The sequence below is a fragment of the Tachyglossus aculeatus genome, chromosome 3, assembly GCF_015852505.1.
Source record: "Tachyglossus aculeatus isolate mTacAcu1 chromosome 3, mTacAcu1.pri, whole genome shotgun sequence".
NCBI lineage: Eukaryota > Metazoa > Chordata > Mammalia > Monotremata > Tachyglossidae > Tachyglossus > Tachyglossus aculeatus.
Window position 1 is genome coordinate 31528950 of NC_052068.1, and position 16440 is coordinate 31545389.

Consider the following 16440-nt stretch of genomic DNA (forward strand, 5'->3'; position numbering starts at 1 on the left):
CTTGGAAAGTACAATTCAGCAATAGGGATAATAGGGTTCACAGTCTAGAAGGGGTGGAGACAGACAACAAAGCAAAACAGGTACAAGTAAACAGGCATCAATAGCATCAATATAAATAAATATAATTATAGGTATATACACATCATTAATAAAATAAATAGAATAATAAATATGTACATATATACACAAATGCTGTGTGGTGGGGAGGGGGCGAGAGGGGTGATGAGGAGGGGAGGAAAATCGGGACATGTGACTTCACTTCTTTGGGTGCCTCTGGTACCTCAGCTGTAAAATGGGGATTAAGAATGTGAGCCCCATGTGGGACAGGGATAGTGTCCAAACAGATTTGCTTGTGTCCATCCCGGCGTTTAGTACAGTGCCTGGCACATACTAAGCACTTAAGAAATACCACTAATTATTACTATATCTGTCTCTCCTTCTAGACATAAGCTCCCTATGAGTAGGGATTGTATCTACTGACTCTGTTGTACCCTCCCAAGCAGTGAGAACAGTACTGGGAATAATAATAATGATGGTATTTGTTAAGCGCTTACTATGTGCAAGGCACTGTTCTAAGCACTGGGGAGGTTACAAGGTGATCAGGTTGTCCCACGGGGGGCTCACAGTTTTAATCCCCATTTTACAGGTGAGGCAACTGAGGCACAGAGAAGTTAAGTGACTTGCCCAAAGTCACACAGCTGACAGTTGGCGGAGCTGGGATTTGAACCCGTGACCTCTGATTCCAAAGCACGTGCTCTTTCCACTGAGCCATGCTGCTCTCGGAACACAATAAGCACTCGATAAATACCAGTGATGGATTGATTTCTACCTTGCAGGCCTATCAGCCTCTTGCCCTTTCTCCTTCCCTTGACTCTGCCCTCGGCTCCTGAATTTAAAGGGACACGGTTGGGAGAGAAATCTGCTACATCTAGTGTTTAGGGGCAGCCCCACTCTTGTTTTGTTGTCTGTCTCCCCCTTCTAGACTGTGAGCCCATTGTTGAGGTAGGGACCATCTCTATATGTTGTCGACTTGTACATCCCAAGCGCTTAGTACAGTGTTCTGTACACAGTAAGCACTCAGTAAATACGATTGAATGAATGAATGAGTGAATTAGTACTGTATATTCATCTCCCCTTCCCACCAACCCTACCCTATAGTTCATTGCGATAATGATGGGTCTTTACCATGGCAACCACGGCATTACCTGACATACAACACTAAGGTTATCAACCTAACACCAGCCTTATGTACCTCTGTGTTGCTGGACAAGAAGCTGCTTGAAATGGGATGTTATTCAGCTAGAAAAAAAAATCATAGCCCCAAATCATAACACAGAAAATAAAAAGGTCAAACGGTATTAATTCATCTGCACAACTCACTGGACTTAAAAGCAGAGCCTTAAATAGGTTCTTGATTGAGGATAAATGCTTCATTAATCTTAGACCTCTCATCTGAGAACACAAGAGAAGTAGAATAATGGCTGACATTACAAGGTAATGTGGTGGGACATAAAAATACATATACTTTTGCTGTAATTACAAAGAAGACGCAAGAAGGAAGGAAGGGAGGAGGAATCTGGAGGGAAAAGCGAGGGTGGGTGGGTGGGGGAGATATAAAAGACAAACCGAATGAGGAATATGAGGAATGAGGAATCCAGGCATACGGGTAAATGCTAAATCACTGAACCCCTCATATGTCTTCATCATACAGTCCCAATATCCCCTTCTTCTCACATAGCAAATGAGGATGACTTTCCCAACTCTTTTTTTCCTGGTCCAATCCAAAACAGGATGCCAAATCATTCCCTCTCCTTTCTGTGTCGCTACAGGAGAGTTAAGACCCAGAGCTAATTAGCTGATGTTTCCCAAGTGGAGAAAGCCCCAAATCAGGAGGCTAAGGATCCCTGGGACCTGGGAAGAAGCTTTTCTGTTCCAGAGGGGGAATGGGGGCTATTTGGAAGGATGGGGGCTTCTGCAGACGCCAGGGGAAGAGGGTGGCAGCGCTGACTCCAAACCATCAGAGCTATTCGTCCTCCATCACCGGAGCCTTGAGCAGTGAGAGCCCTGTCTGCAGAGACTGCAGGAGATAAATAATCACACCTAAACAAGTCACTGGAGAAGCGAACACTTTGAAATATCATAGTTATCAAGGCGGTAACTCACTGGAGTCAAGGATTGCTATAGCACAACATTTATGCTGCTCTCCCCCAGACGTTAAACAAAACCTCTGCAGACTTGGGAAAATGAAATACAGGCGAATGGGTCACAAATTTGATTTTACTACTTATTTTCACCAATGAATTCTCCTCCTCCCTCAAATGCCCCCATTCTAAATTGGTTTCCTAGATCTGGTTTTTATTATCAAATATTAGATGAGGGGGATACTGTCCTGTGGGGGTGGGGTGGGGGGAAAGAACTTAAAATCATGGAAATTGGGTTGGGTTTTGGCTTTGCCCTGGGGTACCGTGTGACCTAGGATAGAGCATCATCAGTGGCAGCAGCAGTGGCATTTATTGAGCACCTATTGTGTGCTGAATACGCTGCTAGCTCCCTTGACCCACACAATAGAAGTAAAAGGGGTGGTCTTTGCCCTCAAGGAATTTACCATCTAACCTTTTTGTGCTGCAATTTCTGCAAATGGAAATAATTCCCCCAGCCCCCGACCATTTCTCCCAGGGATGTTTGGAAGAGAAATGGGAAAGTGGCTGTGAAGAAAGGCTATAAGGAATTACAGGATGTGACTCTAGAATTTGAATTGATTTTATAATAGCACTGATCTGCAGTAGGATAGGTCGACTGCCCACGTCTGTCAGTCAGTCAATGGTATTTATTGGATACTTACTATTATTACTAATAATTATGGTATTTGTTAAGCACTTACTATGTGCCAAGCACTGTTCTAAACACTGGGGTAAATACGAGGTAATCAGGTTGTCCCAGGTAGGGCTCACAATCTTAATCAGCAGTGTGGCTCCGTGGAAAGAGCCCGGGCTTGGGAGTCAGAGGTCATGGGTTCTAATCCCAGCTCCCCTACGTGTCCGCTGTGTGACCTTGGGCAAGTCACTTAACTTCTCTGAGCCTCAGTTACCTCACCTGTAAAATGGGGATTAAGACTGTGAGCCCCACGTGGGACAGCGTGATCACCTTGTATCCCCCCCAGCGCTTAGAACAGTGCTTTTCATATAGTAAGCGCTTAAAAATTGCCATCATTATTTATTATTAATCCCCATTTTACAGATGAGGTAACTGAGGCACAGAAAAGTTAAGTGGCTTTCCTAGGCCACACAGCTGATAAGTGACAGATCCAGGATTAGAACCCACGTCCTCTGACTCCCACTAAGCCATGCTGCTTCTTGTTTCTCACTCCACACTTACTGTGTGCAGAGCACTTGAGAGAGTACAATATAAGAAGAGACGAGACACATTCCCTGCCCACAACGAGCTGTCAGTCTAGAGGGGCAGACAAACATTAATATAAATAAATTAGAGGTACGTACATAAGTGCTGGGAGGGGGAGGATGAATAAAGGGAGCTGTGTGACTTTGGGCAAGTCACTTCTCTTGGCCTCAGTTTCCTCATCTGTAAAAGGGGGATTAAGACTGTGAGCCCCCCATGGGACAACTTGATCACTTTGTAAGCTCCCCAGCACTTGGAACAGTGTTTTGCACATAGTAAGCGCTTAATAAATGCCATTATTATTATTATTATTATTGTTATTATTATTATTATTATAAGTCAGGGTGACTCAGAAAGGAGTTTAAGAAAAGGAAAAGAGGTCTTAGTCAGGGAAGTCTTTCTGGAGGAGATGTACCTTCAGTGAGGCTTTGAATGGGGGGAATATCTGTGGGATATAAGGAGGGAGGGCATTCCAGGCCAGAGAGGCAGAATGTGGGTGAGAGGTTGGTGGAGAGATAGATGAGATAGAGGTACAGTGAGGAGGTTGGTGTTAGAAGAGAGAAGAGTGTGGGCTGGGTTACAGTAAGAGAGTGGTGAGGTGAGGTAGGAGGGGGCGAGGAGATTGAGGGCTTTAAAGCCAAGGGTGAGGAGTTTCTGTTTGACGCGGACACCTGACTCAAGTTCCCTCAACTCAGCCCGATCTGATAAGATGGAGCAGACATGCATATATTAATAACAGAAATTGCCTGCAAGTCAGTTAGCATCATATGATTGACAGATGATTCAAACGATTGGATTAGGTCTGTAGGAACCAATCAGCCCCTTCCTTCCTCTCCCCCTCGTCCCCCTTCCTTCCCCCCCATCTTACCTCCTTCCCTCCCCCACAGCACCTGTATATGTGTATATATGTTTGTACATGTTTATTACTCTATTTCTTACTTGTACATATCTATTCTATTCATTTTATTTTGTTAGTATGTCTGGTTTTGTTCTCTGTCTCCCCCTTCTAGACTGTGAGCCCGCTGTTGGGTAAGGACTGTCTCTATGTGTTGCTGACTTGTACTTCCCAAGTGCTTAGTACAGTGCTCTGCACACAGTAAGCGCTCAATAAATATGATTGATTGAGTGATTGATCAGAGGATATGGCGTATTCGTGGGTCATAAATAAATAAACCCCTTGAATTGAGTAGAGGATGATTAGATAGGGCCATCCAGAAACTCCCATAATCAAATTGAACCTCTTTAGGCAATTTGCACTCATGTCAGGGATCCGTTGTGGAGTATGGATAATAATCATGGTATTTGTTAAGCACTTACTATATGCCAGGCACTGTACTAAGTGCTGGGGTTAGATACTTAGTACAGTGCCTGGCACATAGTAAGCGTTTTAGTAATACCATGATTATTATGCAAGGTAATTGAGTTGGACCCAATCCGTGTCCCACATGGGGCTCACAGTCTTCATCCCCATTTTACAGGTGAAGTAACTGAATCCCTGAGAAGTTACGTGATTCTCCCAAGGTCACACAGAAGACAAATGAGAAGCAGCATGGCTCAATGGAAAGAGCACAGGCTTGGGAGTCAAAGGTCATGGGTTCTAATCCCGGCTCTGCCAATTGTCAGCTGTGTGACTCTGGGCAAGTCACTTAACTTCTCTGTGCCTCAGTTTCCTCATCTGTAAGTTGGGGATTAAGGCATGAGTCCCTTGTGGAACAACCTGATCACCTTGTATCTTCCCCAGTGCTTAGAACAGTGCTTTGCACATAGTAAGCGCTTAACAAATGCCATTATTATTATTATTATTATTATTATTGAGTGGCAGAGCTGGGATTAGAACCCAGATCCTTCTGAATCCCAGGTCTGTGCTCTACCCACAAGGCCTACTATTCATTCATTCAATTGTATTTATTGAGCGCTCACTGTGTGCAGAGCACTGTACTAAGCGGTTGGGAAGTTCAAGTCGGCAACGTATAGAGACGGTCCCTACCCAACACCGGGCTCACAGTCTAGAACAGGGAGACAGACAACAAAACAAAACATGTAGACAGGTGTCAAAATCGTCAGAATAAATAGAATTATAGCTACAGTGGGGTGGGAGGAGTTGGAGAAGTTTGCCTTAGCGTTGGTGGGAAAACCAGCCCTGAGCCTTAATAATAATTATAATAATAATAATGATGGCATTTGTTAAGCACTTACTATGTGCAGAGCACTGTTCTAAGCTCTGGGGGGGGGATACAAGGTGATCAAATTGTCCCCATTTTACAGTTGAGGTAACTGAGGCTCAGAGAAGTTAAGTGACTTACCCAAGGTCAGGCAGCAGACATGTGGCGGAGCCGGGATTCGAATCCATGACCTTTGACTCCAAAACCTGTGCTCTTTCCACTGAGCCATGAAGAGGCAGTCCATGGCGAGTGCCCTCAGAGGGTTTGTGGGGAGGAGAGAGAGAGGGAAAATCAGTTCTCCTTTTGCATAGGGATGCTCTGCTTACATAGCCCCTAGGAGAAGTGAGCCCACTGTTGGGTAGGGACTGTCTCTATATGTTGCCAACTTGTACTTCCCAAGCGCTTGGTACAGTGCTCTGCACACAGTAAGTAAGTGCTCAATAAATACGATTGATTGATTGATTGATTGAGAACAGGCCCAGGATGGGCAGAGCGGCAAACCCCCTTTCTGGAAAGCATTCGAACAAAGCCGGAGTCACTCGGAAAGACTCCTCCGGGCCGGAGCAGGCCTCCAGAAATTGCCCCTGAATTCTGGGCAGACCCAGGGCTCTCCAACTGCCTCCGGGCTCCGGCCCTCCCTCTGGTCACCTGCTCAGGCATCTGCGTTCCTGCTTTGATTCAGAGATTGAAGCAGATGAGCTAGATTCAGTAGGAGAATTAGAAAAGAAGCATGGCCTGGTGGAAGGAGCCTGGGTTCTAATTCCACCTCTGCCACTTGTCTGTGTGTGACCTTGGGCAAGCTGCTTCATATGTAAAATGGGGATTCAGTAGGTTCTCCCTTGTACTTACAGTGTGAGCCCCATAAGGGTCTTGATCATCTTGTATCCGTGGTGTAGTGTGTACAGCACGGGACTGGGAGTCAGGAGGTCATGGGTTCTAATTCTGGCTCTGCCACTTGTCTGCTGTGTGACCTTGGGCAGGTCAATTCACTTCTCTGTGCCTCAGTTTCCTCATCTGTTAAATGGGGATTGAGACTCTGAGCCCCACATGGGACAGGGATTGTGTCTGACTCGATTTGCTTATATCCACCCCAGCTCTTAGTACAGTGCTTAACAAATGGAATTATTATTATTAGTATTATTGCTTGGCTCAGTGGAAAGAGCACAGGCTTTGGAGTCAGAGGTCATGGGTTTGAATTCCCGCTCCACCACATGTCTGTTGTGTGACCTTGGGCAAGTCACTTAACTTCTCTGAGCCTCAGTTACCTCATCTGTAAAATGGGGATTAAGACTGTGGGCCCCACGTGGGACAACGTAATCACCTGTATCCCCCCCCAGCACTTAGAACAGTGCTTTGCACATAGTAAGCACTTAACAAATGCCATTATTATTATTATTATTATTATTATTATTACTCCATTGCTTCGTACAGTGCTTGACACATAGCACATACAAATTCCACAATTGTTTATTTATTATTATTAGAACTGGAAAAGGGCCTAAATAAGGATGCCCCACCCTTCCCTGAGTTCTAGTGCTCTCACACCTCCCTCCTGCCCCTCCTCCTCCTACCCCCTCTACCCCCCCTTCCCCAACACACTGGCAGAAGATTGATAAACAGAAGACTGTTAAACTAAATAACAGAGTGGCCTAGTGGATAGAACAAGGACCTTGGAGTTCAGAGAGAACTGGGTTCTAATCCTGGCTCTTCTGCTGTGTGACCATGGGCAAGTCCCTTAACCTCTCTGTGCCTCAGTTACTTCCTCGTTAAAATAGGGATTAAGACTGTGAGCCCCATGTGGGACATGGACAGTGTCCAATCTGATTACCTTCTATCTACCCCAAAGCTTAGAACAGTGCCTGGCACACAGTAAGCGCTTAACAAATACCCTAAAAAACCCTAAAACATCATCATTACTCTGGTGTATAAGCCCCTTGAACTCAGCCCTCTCCCAGGCTCCCTGAATTGCGATAGAAGCGAGCCAAGATGGAGGGAGTGGGCTCTGCCGGCATTTCCCGTGAGCCTCTAGAAGGCCTCGGTGACCATGGTTTTTCAAGACTGTGTAGGTATCAACAAGGAAAAAGCAAACTTCAATCTGAAATATTAGCTCTAAAGGAAGTTGTAAAATGGGTTGCAATAGTGCCAGCTTCCATCTCAGAATTTATTTATCTCATTTTCATAGTCACCAGAGACAGCTATGGAAGATAACCAGATGTTCAAGCATCTCTTTTTTATCACATTCAAAGGACCCGTTTCTTAGCAACAGCAGCCGTCAATGTGCAAAACTCCTTTTGCTGGCCCAAATCAAGGCAAAGCACTTAGATGGGCAAACAAAATCTGGAACTGCAGAGGAGGCTCCCGCAATTTAAGGCCTGGGAGATGTGAAGAATTCAGAGGGTTGTGATGGGGGGACAATTCCTCTAGGAAGGAAACCCGCCTTTGGTCCCTTCAAATGTCCAGGGTAATTTGAAGAGGACCCGATAATAGAAAAATCATTTAGCGGGGAGGAAGCGACTTCACACGTTTATCGGCAAGAATCTCCACTGGCCTGCAAAATGCCCCCTACCCTGGTTCATGGGGAAAGAAAAATCTCTGAAATACAATCTCAGGGATGAACGTAAGCTCATTTAGGGTAGGGAACCCACCTACCCACTCTGTTATATTGTATTCTCATCTGCTGGGTGAACTTGGGCAAGTGACTTCACTTTTCTGTGCCTCAGTGACCTCATCTGTAAAATGGGGATTGAGACTGTAAGCCCAACATGGGACAGGGACTGGGTCTATTTGCTTGCATCGGCCCCAGTGCTTAGTACATTGCCTGGCACATAGTGAGTGCTTAACAAATACAATCATTATTATTATGATTCTCCCCAGTGCTTAGTACCGTGCTCTGCAAATGCTAACCGCTCAATAAATAAGATTGAGATGATATATGGTATGACTGTCTAGATACAGTTTTTAATGCAAATCCTTTTTCCTGAAGCTCAGTTTTATTGAGCCTACTTCTAGACTGTGAGCCCGCTGTTGGGTAGGGACCATCTCTATATGTTGCCAACTTGTACTTCCCAAGTGCTTAGTACAGTGCTCTGCACACAGTAAGCACTCAATAAATATGATTGAATGAATGAATGAATGAATTTTAGGCTTGTAAACCAGTTTTCCCTCAGTGGCTGCGTTGGGGTATATCAGTCTAGCTGAGTGAGACAATAGAATATGGGACTGTTTTGTTGTCTGTCTCCCTCTTCTAGACTGTGAGCATGTTGTTGGGTAGGGATTGTCTCTATCTGTTGCCAAATTGTACTTTGCACACAGTAAGCGCTCAATAAATACGACTGAATGAATGAATGAATGAATGAAAGACTCACGTTCTAGCGTCAGATCCATTCTGATCTGCTGTTTGACCTTGGACAAGTCACAAACCTTCTCTGTGCCTCAGTCAGTCAATCACATTTATTGAGTGTTTACTGTGTGCAGAGAACTGTTCAAAGTGCTTGGTGATGTACAATTTAACAATATGCTTGTCTCTAGACTGTGAGCTTTTATGCCCGGGGATTGTCACTCTTTTTTGTTGTATTCTACTTACCCAAGCGCTTAGTCCAGTGCTCTGCACACAATAAACACTTAATAAACATGATCAAATGAACGACTGAACAGACACATTCCCTGCCCACAGTGAGCTTTCAGTCAATCTTCTAACCTGTAAAATGGTCTAATTTAGCTCTTGGATTGTTAGCACAGCTTGGGTAAGGGACAGGGTTTGATCTGATTATTTTCTGTGTAGCCCAGGGCTTAGCACTGAGTAAGCACTTTAATAAATACCAAAAGGATCTGGCCGCCGTCCCAAGGAAGAACACTGAATTAGTTTTAAGGGCCTCTCGGACGCGGTCAGTTCTCAATCGTTTTAATTGACGGGCTGTTGGTGACTGTAGTGGAACATTTCAGTTGCTCTAGTTTGCTCTGAGTCTCGATGCTCACTTCGTCTGTCAGGCTTTCTGAGGACCCGCCTCCTTGATTCAGTTTTCTGTCATCTCATTCAATCATATTAATTGAGTACTTACTGTGTGTGGAGCACTGCAGTAAGTGCCTGGGAGAGTACGATACAACAATAAAAAGACACATTCCCTGGTAACTGCCTGTAATGTTACTGGAATTTTCAGCCCTAAATCTGGACCAAAAAAATCCCCCTGAGTTACTTTAGGGGTGTCCACTCACTGGTCAATCTCTATTGGGTCCTAAATACCTCACCACTCCCCAAGTCCCTGCACCCCTTTTTGGGGCTGTCACTCTATGGCTGAAGCCCAGTCACCTCCCCAGAGTTGTAGAGGTCACTGGGGATTAGCCTATTATCCCCTTCCTGGGGCTGACTGAGGGAAACTCTCAGACTACTACTACTACTACTACTACTACTACTCATGATGACTACTACTACTACTACTACTACTACTACTACTACTACTACTACTACTACTACTGCTACTACTACTGCTACTACCAACTGTGGTATTTGTTAAGTTCTTACTTTGTGCCAGGCACTGTATTAAGCACTGGGGTGGATACAAGTAAATCAGGCTGGACATAGTCCCTATCCCATGTGGGGCTCACAGTCTCAATCCCCATTTTACTTAGGAGGTAACTGAGACACAGAGAATAATAATAATGATAATGGCATTTGTTAAGTGCTTATTCTGTGCAAAGCACTGTTCTAAGCGTTGAGGAGGATATAAGGTGATCAGGTTGTCCCACGTGGGGCTCACAGTCTTCATCCCCATTTTACAGATGAGGTCACTGAGGCCCAGAGAAGTTCAGTGACTTGCCCAAAGCCACATAGCTGGCAACTGGTGGAGAGGAGCCTCTGACTCCAAAGCTGTGTCATGCACTGTACTGAGCTTAGGGGTAGATAATAATAATAATAATAATAATAATAATAATAATAATGGCATTTGTTAAATGCTTACCACGTGCGAAGCACTGTTCTAAGTGCTGGGGGGATACAAGGTGATCAGGTTGTCCCATGTGGGGCTCACAGTCTTAATCCCCATTTGACAGATGAGGTAACTGAGGCCCAGAGAAGTGAAGTGACTTGCCCAAAGTCTCACAGCTGATAAGTGGTGGAGCCGGGATTAGAACCCACGACCTCTGGCTCCCAAGCCCGTGCTCTTTACAGTGAGCCATGCTGCTTCTCAATAAGCAAGATAATAATAATAATGATGGCATTTGTTAAGCACTTACTATGTGCTAAGCACTGTTCTAAGCGCTGGGGTAGATGCAAGGTAATCAGGTTGTCCCACATGGGACTCACAGTCAATCCCCATTTTAAAGATGAGGTAACTGAGGCACAGAGAAGTTAAGTGACTTGCTCACAAGTGGCAGAGCCAGGATCAGAACACACGACCTCTGACTCCTTAGCCCGTGCTCTTTCCACTAAGCCACTGTTGTCCCACATCAGTCACAGTTTAATGGGAAGGGAGAACAAGTATTTGATCCCCATTTTGAAGATGGGGAAACTGAGGTATAGAGAAGTTAATCAATCAATCAATCGTATTTATTGAGCGCTTACTGTGTGCAGAGCACTGTACTAAGCACTTGGGAAGTACAAGTTGGCAACATATAGAGACGGTCCCTACCCAACAGTGGGCTCAGTCTAGAATGACTTTCTCAAGGTCACAAAGGAGGAAAGTGGGAGAGCTGGGATTAAAACCCAAGTCCTCTGACACCCCCAGGCCTGGGGTTTTTTCCACTACATACTGTTGCTCGGGAGGAAATCTCCCTGCTGCTCTCTAAATCTACATCCTCTACCTGGGCCTCAGACCCCATCCCTCCCACCACTAAACAACGCTTGCTCCACTCTTCTCTCCCTTACCACTATCTTCAATCCTTACCCCCCTCCCCCCCCCCCCCTTTTAGACTGTGAGCCCACTGTTGGGTAGGGACTGTCTCTATGTGATGCCAATTTGTGCTTCCCAAGCGCTTAGTACAGTGCTCTGCACATAGTAAGCGCTCAATAAATACGATTGATTGATTGATTGATTTATTGATCTTCAACCTCTCTTCCCAATGACTTCTTCCCCTTTGCCTTCAAACATAATCAACTCTGCCCTTTTCTGCATCCTTACTGTCCCTTCTAGCAATCAACCCTTCTTCCCGTTCCCCCATCTGTGCAAACTCCTTGACTAGGTTGCATACGTCTAGCTCCCTCTTTGACCCACTCACCGTTGACCCCTCGCTAGCTAAGTCCAACATGCTCTACTCTTTCTGACTCTCCTGTCTTAGACACTGAGATGCCATTTCCTCCTCCTCGAGACCCTATCAGGCCTATGTCTTACCAATACTGTACTCTTTTGATTCTCTTTCTATCTCACTGACCTCTCCTTCTTAGACACGTCTGCTGACGACCCTTTGGCTCTCAGCCCCTCCTTGCGGGTGTTCCCCAAGGCTCTGCACTCAGTCTCTTGAGGAATGAATCTCTCCCTATAACTTCAACTACCTCTCTAGGATCCACCATTCCCAATGTACAACCCCACATTTCTTCCCACCTCTAGGGCATCTAGAGAAGCAGGGTGGCCCAGTGGATAGAGCATGGGACTGGGAGTCAAAAGGATCTGGGTTCTAAAGCCGGCTCTGCCACTTGCCTGCTGTGCCACTTCTCTTCCTTGTACCTCAATTACCTCATCTGTAAAATAGGGATCCCCATGTGGGACAGGGACGATAACCAACCCGATTTGCTACAATCCACCCCATTCATTCATTAATCATATTTATTGAGCACTTGCTGTGTGCAAATACAGTGCACCCCATTCATTCATTAATCATATTTATTGAGCGCTTGCTGTGTGCAAATACAATCCACCCCATTCATTCATTAATCATATTTATTGAGCACTTACTGTGTGCAGAGCACTGTACTAAGTGCTTAACTCAGTGCCTGGCACATAGTAAGCACTGAACAAATACCACAATTTATACTTAGATATTCCTCTCTATTTCAAACTCATTGTTCCTACAACTGAACTTCTAAATCCACTCCTCCTCCTGTCGATAACACTAATCAGTTAATTATATTAATTGAGCATTGACCCTGTGTAATATAGTGTGCTCGGGAAGCAGCATGGCCTGGTGGTTAGAGCACTGGCTTGGGAGTCAGAGAACTTGGATTTGTCTGCTGTGTGACCTTAAGCAAGATCACTTAATTGTTCCGTACCTCAGTTTCCTTATCTGTAAAATGGGGATTCAATACCTGCTCTCCCTCCTACTTAGACTGTGGGGCTCCATGTGGAACAGAGACTGCGTCCCGACCACTTATATGGTATTTACCTCAGAGGTTAGGTTGGTTCTAGACTGTGAGCCCGCTGTTGGGTAGGGACCGTCTCTATATGTTGCCAACTTGTACTTCCCAAGTGCTTAGTACAGTGCTCTGCACACAGTAAGCGCTCAATAAATACGATTGAATGAATGTTTGGAAAACATTGTCATCTGCTGTTGTCATCACCTACCCTTAGAGACGCCACGGACACAGCGCAGCATGGCGTAGTTTATAGAGCCACTTGTCTGCTGTGAGGCCTTGAGCAAGTCACCTCACTTCTCTGGGCCTCAGTTACCTCATCTGGAAAATGGGGATTAACACTGTGAGCCCTATGCAGGACAGAGACTATGTCCAACCCAATTTGCTTGTGTCCACCACAGGGCTTAGTACAGTGCCTGACATATAGTAAGTACTTAATTATTATTATTATTATTATCTCTCCCAGAATGCTCCACCTCCATCTGCAATGGTTCTGGTAGTGTATCCATAAAGTTTTCTTGGTGAAAATACAGAAGTTATTTACCTTGGCCTCTTCCATAGAGTAAACTTGAGTCTTTGCCCTCGACTCTCTCCCAGGCCACTGCTGCCCAGCACAAGGGAGTTTTGGAAAATATTAAGTTCGTTAAAATATTATTATTATTATTGAAAAAGAGCAGGAGTGAGTAGCAGAGTGGACCTCCTGAAGTGGGTGTCTGGTGGCTTTCAGACAGAGATGTGTGGGTTTCCTTCACCCCATTGTCCCAGCATGGCGGTAGCGGTGTCTGCTGTGGTTTTGGACACCAAGACGCTGTGGGAAATACATGTATAGGGTTTTTAGATCATCTCCTTTCCCTGCCAGCTGGGTAGCCTTTTCCCAGCCCTTTTGCATCCCATCCCCTCAACCCTTTGTGGTCGAAGCACCTCAGGAGAGAAGTGATGTTCTGTCTGCATGGCAGGCACATGCCCAGTTCACCAAGCCTCATGGAGGCTTCATTCCAGTAGGATTGGAAATATAATCACAACAGTTTTTATGAGCAAAAGAACAGCAGGAACCCTTCTGCTGTCCATATGGATGGATTCCGATGGGTATTAATGAAGCAGTTTCCTTCAGGAGCAGACACATTTAAAATCCTTATCCAGTTACCTTTGGACTCGCCTTTTCTTCTTGCTTGAAAAAACCCCCCAAAAACCCCTTTATTTTATTCTGGGATTTGGAATCCTTTGGGCTGCCGGCAGGTTCTGTGTTGGGCCTGGATCAGAACTCAGTGAACAGAGGAGGGAGGGGTTGGTGAGATCTCAGTGGCTCAGTAGAAAGAGCCCGGGCTTTGGAGTCAGAGGTCATGGGTTCAAATCTCGGCCCCGCCAATTGTCAGCTGTGTGACTTTGGGCAAGTCACTTCACTTCTCTGTGCCTCAGTTATCTCATCTGTAAAATTGGGATGAAGACTGTGAGCCCCCCGTGGGACAACCTGATCACCTTGCAACCTCTCCTGTACTTAGAACAGTGCTTTGCACATAGTAAGTGCTTAATAAATGCCATCGTTATTATTATCTCACCCTAGTCCTACCCGCCTTTCTCCCAATCAACCACAGAACCGAGGTCTGGGCCAATGGTTTCCAAAGAACATCGGACCCAGTGCAAATTGGAATCACATTGTAGAGGGAAGATGCCATCAAAACAAAACAAATAGACAGGCATCAACAAGGGCTTTGGAGTCAGAGGTCATGGGTTCAAATTCCAACTCCACCAATTGCCAGCTGTGTGACTTTGGGCAAGTCGCTTCACTTCTCTGTGCCTCAGTTACCTCATCTGTAAAATGGGGGTTAAGACTGTGAGCCCCCCGTTGGACAACCTGATCACCTTGTAACCTCCCCAGCGTTTAGAACAGTGCTCTGCACATAGTAAGAACTTAATAAATGTCATCATTATTATTATTATCAGTATAAATAAATAGGTTTATTTATACGTGCATATCATTAATAAAATAAGCAGAATAATAAATATGTACATGCCTACACAAGTGCTGTGGGGCGGGGAGGGGAATAGAGCAGAGGGAGGGAGTCAGGGCGTTGGGGAGGGGAGGCGGAGCAGAGGAAAAGGGGGGCTCAGTCTGGGAAGGCCTCCTGGAGGAGGTGAGCTCTCAGTAGGGCTTTGAAGGGGGAAGTGGGCTAATCCGGCAGATGTGGGAAGGGAGGGCATTCCAGGCCAGAGGTAGGACGTGGGCCGGGGGTCGACGGCGGGATGCAGTGGTAGATTTTTGAACCTCTTTGCCAGGCCTTGCCAGGCTTTTGACAAAAATCCCATTCTGTGCTCTAGAAGGATCTTTTCAGGGACCCGGCTGTAAGAGATCAAGTTGTTCTTGTTATTTTTTCCACTCCTGTGAAGGAGGTTAATAATACCATCTATCGCTCAGGCTGAGAGGGGTAGGATTAATTTCATCTCTTGAGCCAGGTTTCTCTGACAGAAATGAAAGTATGCATTTCTGAATCAAAGAACAGACAAACAATGCTTTGGTCTTTAGTCTCATTTAATCTGAACAGCAGCATGGCCTAATGGATAGAGCACAGGCCTGGCAGTCAAAAGGATCCGGGTTCTTATTCCGGCTCTGCCGATTGCTTGCTGTGTGACCTTGGGCAAGCACTTCACTTCTCTGTGCCTCAGTTTCCTCAATTGCAAAATAAGGGTATTTGTTCTCTCTTCTACTTAGACTGTGAGCCCCAGGTGAGACAGGGACTGCATCTGTTGTACCTTCCCCAGTGCTTAGAACGGTGTTTGACACATAGTAAGCCCTTGACAAATACCATCCAAAAAACAAATTAAAATGTACACAGTGGCAAATGCCCTCTCGGTCCCAAATGCCCCAGTCTAAAGGAAATATATCATTAAAAACAATTGCTGCCAGTGAAAGGAAAGAGGGAGAGGAGAAAGAGGGAGAGGATTAATGTGAAGAGGAATGAAAGACCTGAGGGTCCTAGAAGGGAAGGGGAAAAAGAAGGGCAGACAGCCCCCATACAGATTTAGCTCTTTACAAAGTACTCAGCGCTTAGAACAGTGCTCAGGTTAGAACAGTGCTCAGCGCTTAGAACAGTGCTTTGCACATAGTAAGCGCTTAATAAATGCCATTATTATTATTATTAGAGAGAGTCTCCGCTCTCAGGATCACACCTGGAGAGTTTCCAGTACTCTACCAGTCTCAGCTACTGGAGGGAGAGTCAAGCAGAGGCATACCCATTCCATTCCTAGCTTGGGCAGTGGCTAGCGAGCGGAAGGCCATCTGCTACAAGTCAAAACTCACCTGTGCTGGGCAGCAGCGGCATGGGAGAGTCAGGGCCAGAGACTCAAGTTTATTGTGTGGTAAACCACGCCTATATTTTTACCAAGAAAACTCTATGGATACACTACCAGAACGATTGCAGATGGAGGTGGGGCGTTTTGGAAAGATATGTCCGTGGAGTCGCCATGGGTTGGAGACGACTCAACAGCATAAGACAAGAAGAGAAGAGAGAGTCTGTAACTCCACCTTGCCCACTCCACTCCTCCAGCACTCCCACCCCTTCATTCCTGATTGGGGAGGCTGAGGGGCAGGGCCAGATTGGGGCTGCC

At 45.6% G+C, this 16440-nt stretch overlaps 1 non-coding gene across 1 annotated transcript; it reads left to right on the forward strand.

Moving 5' to 3' along the window:
* The first annotated feature begins 15984 nt into the window (after nucleotides 1-15984).
* On the forward strand, nucleotides 15985-16122 carry LOC119926147. Its single transcript, XR_005450051.1, has one exon. It is a non-coding gene; the product is annotated as a small nucleolar RNA SNORA7 (small nucleolar RNA).
* The last annotated feature ends 318 nt before the right edge of the window (nucleotides 16123-16440 follow it).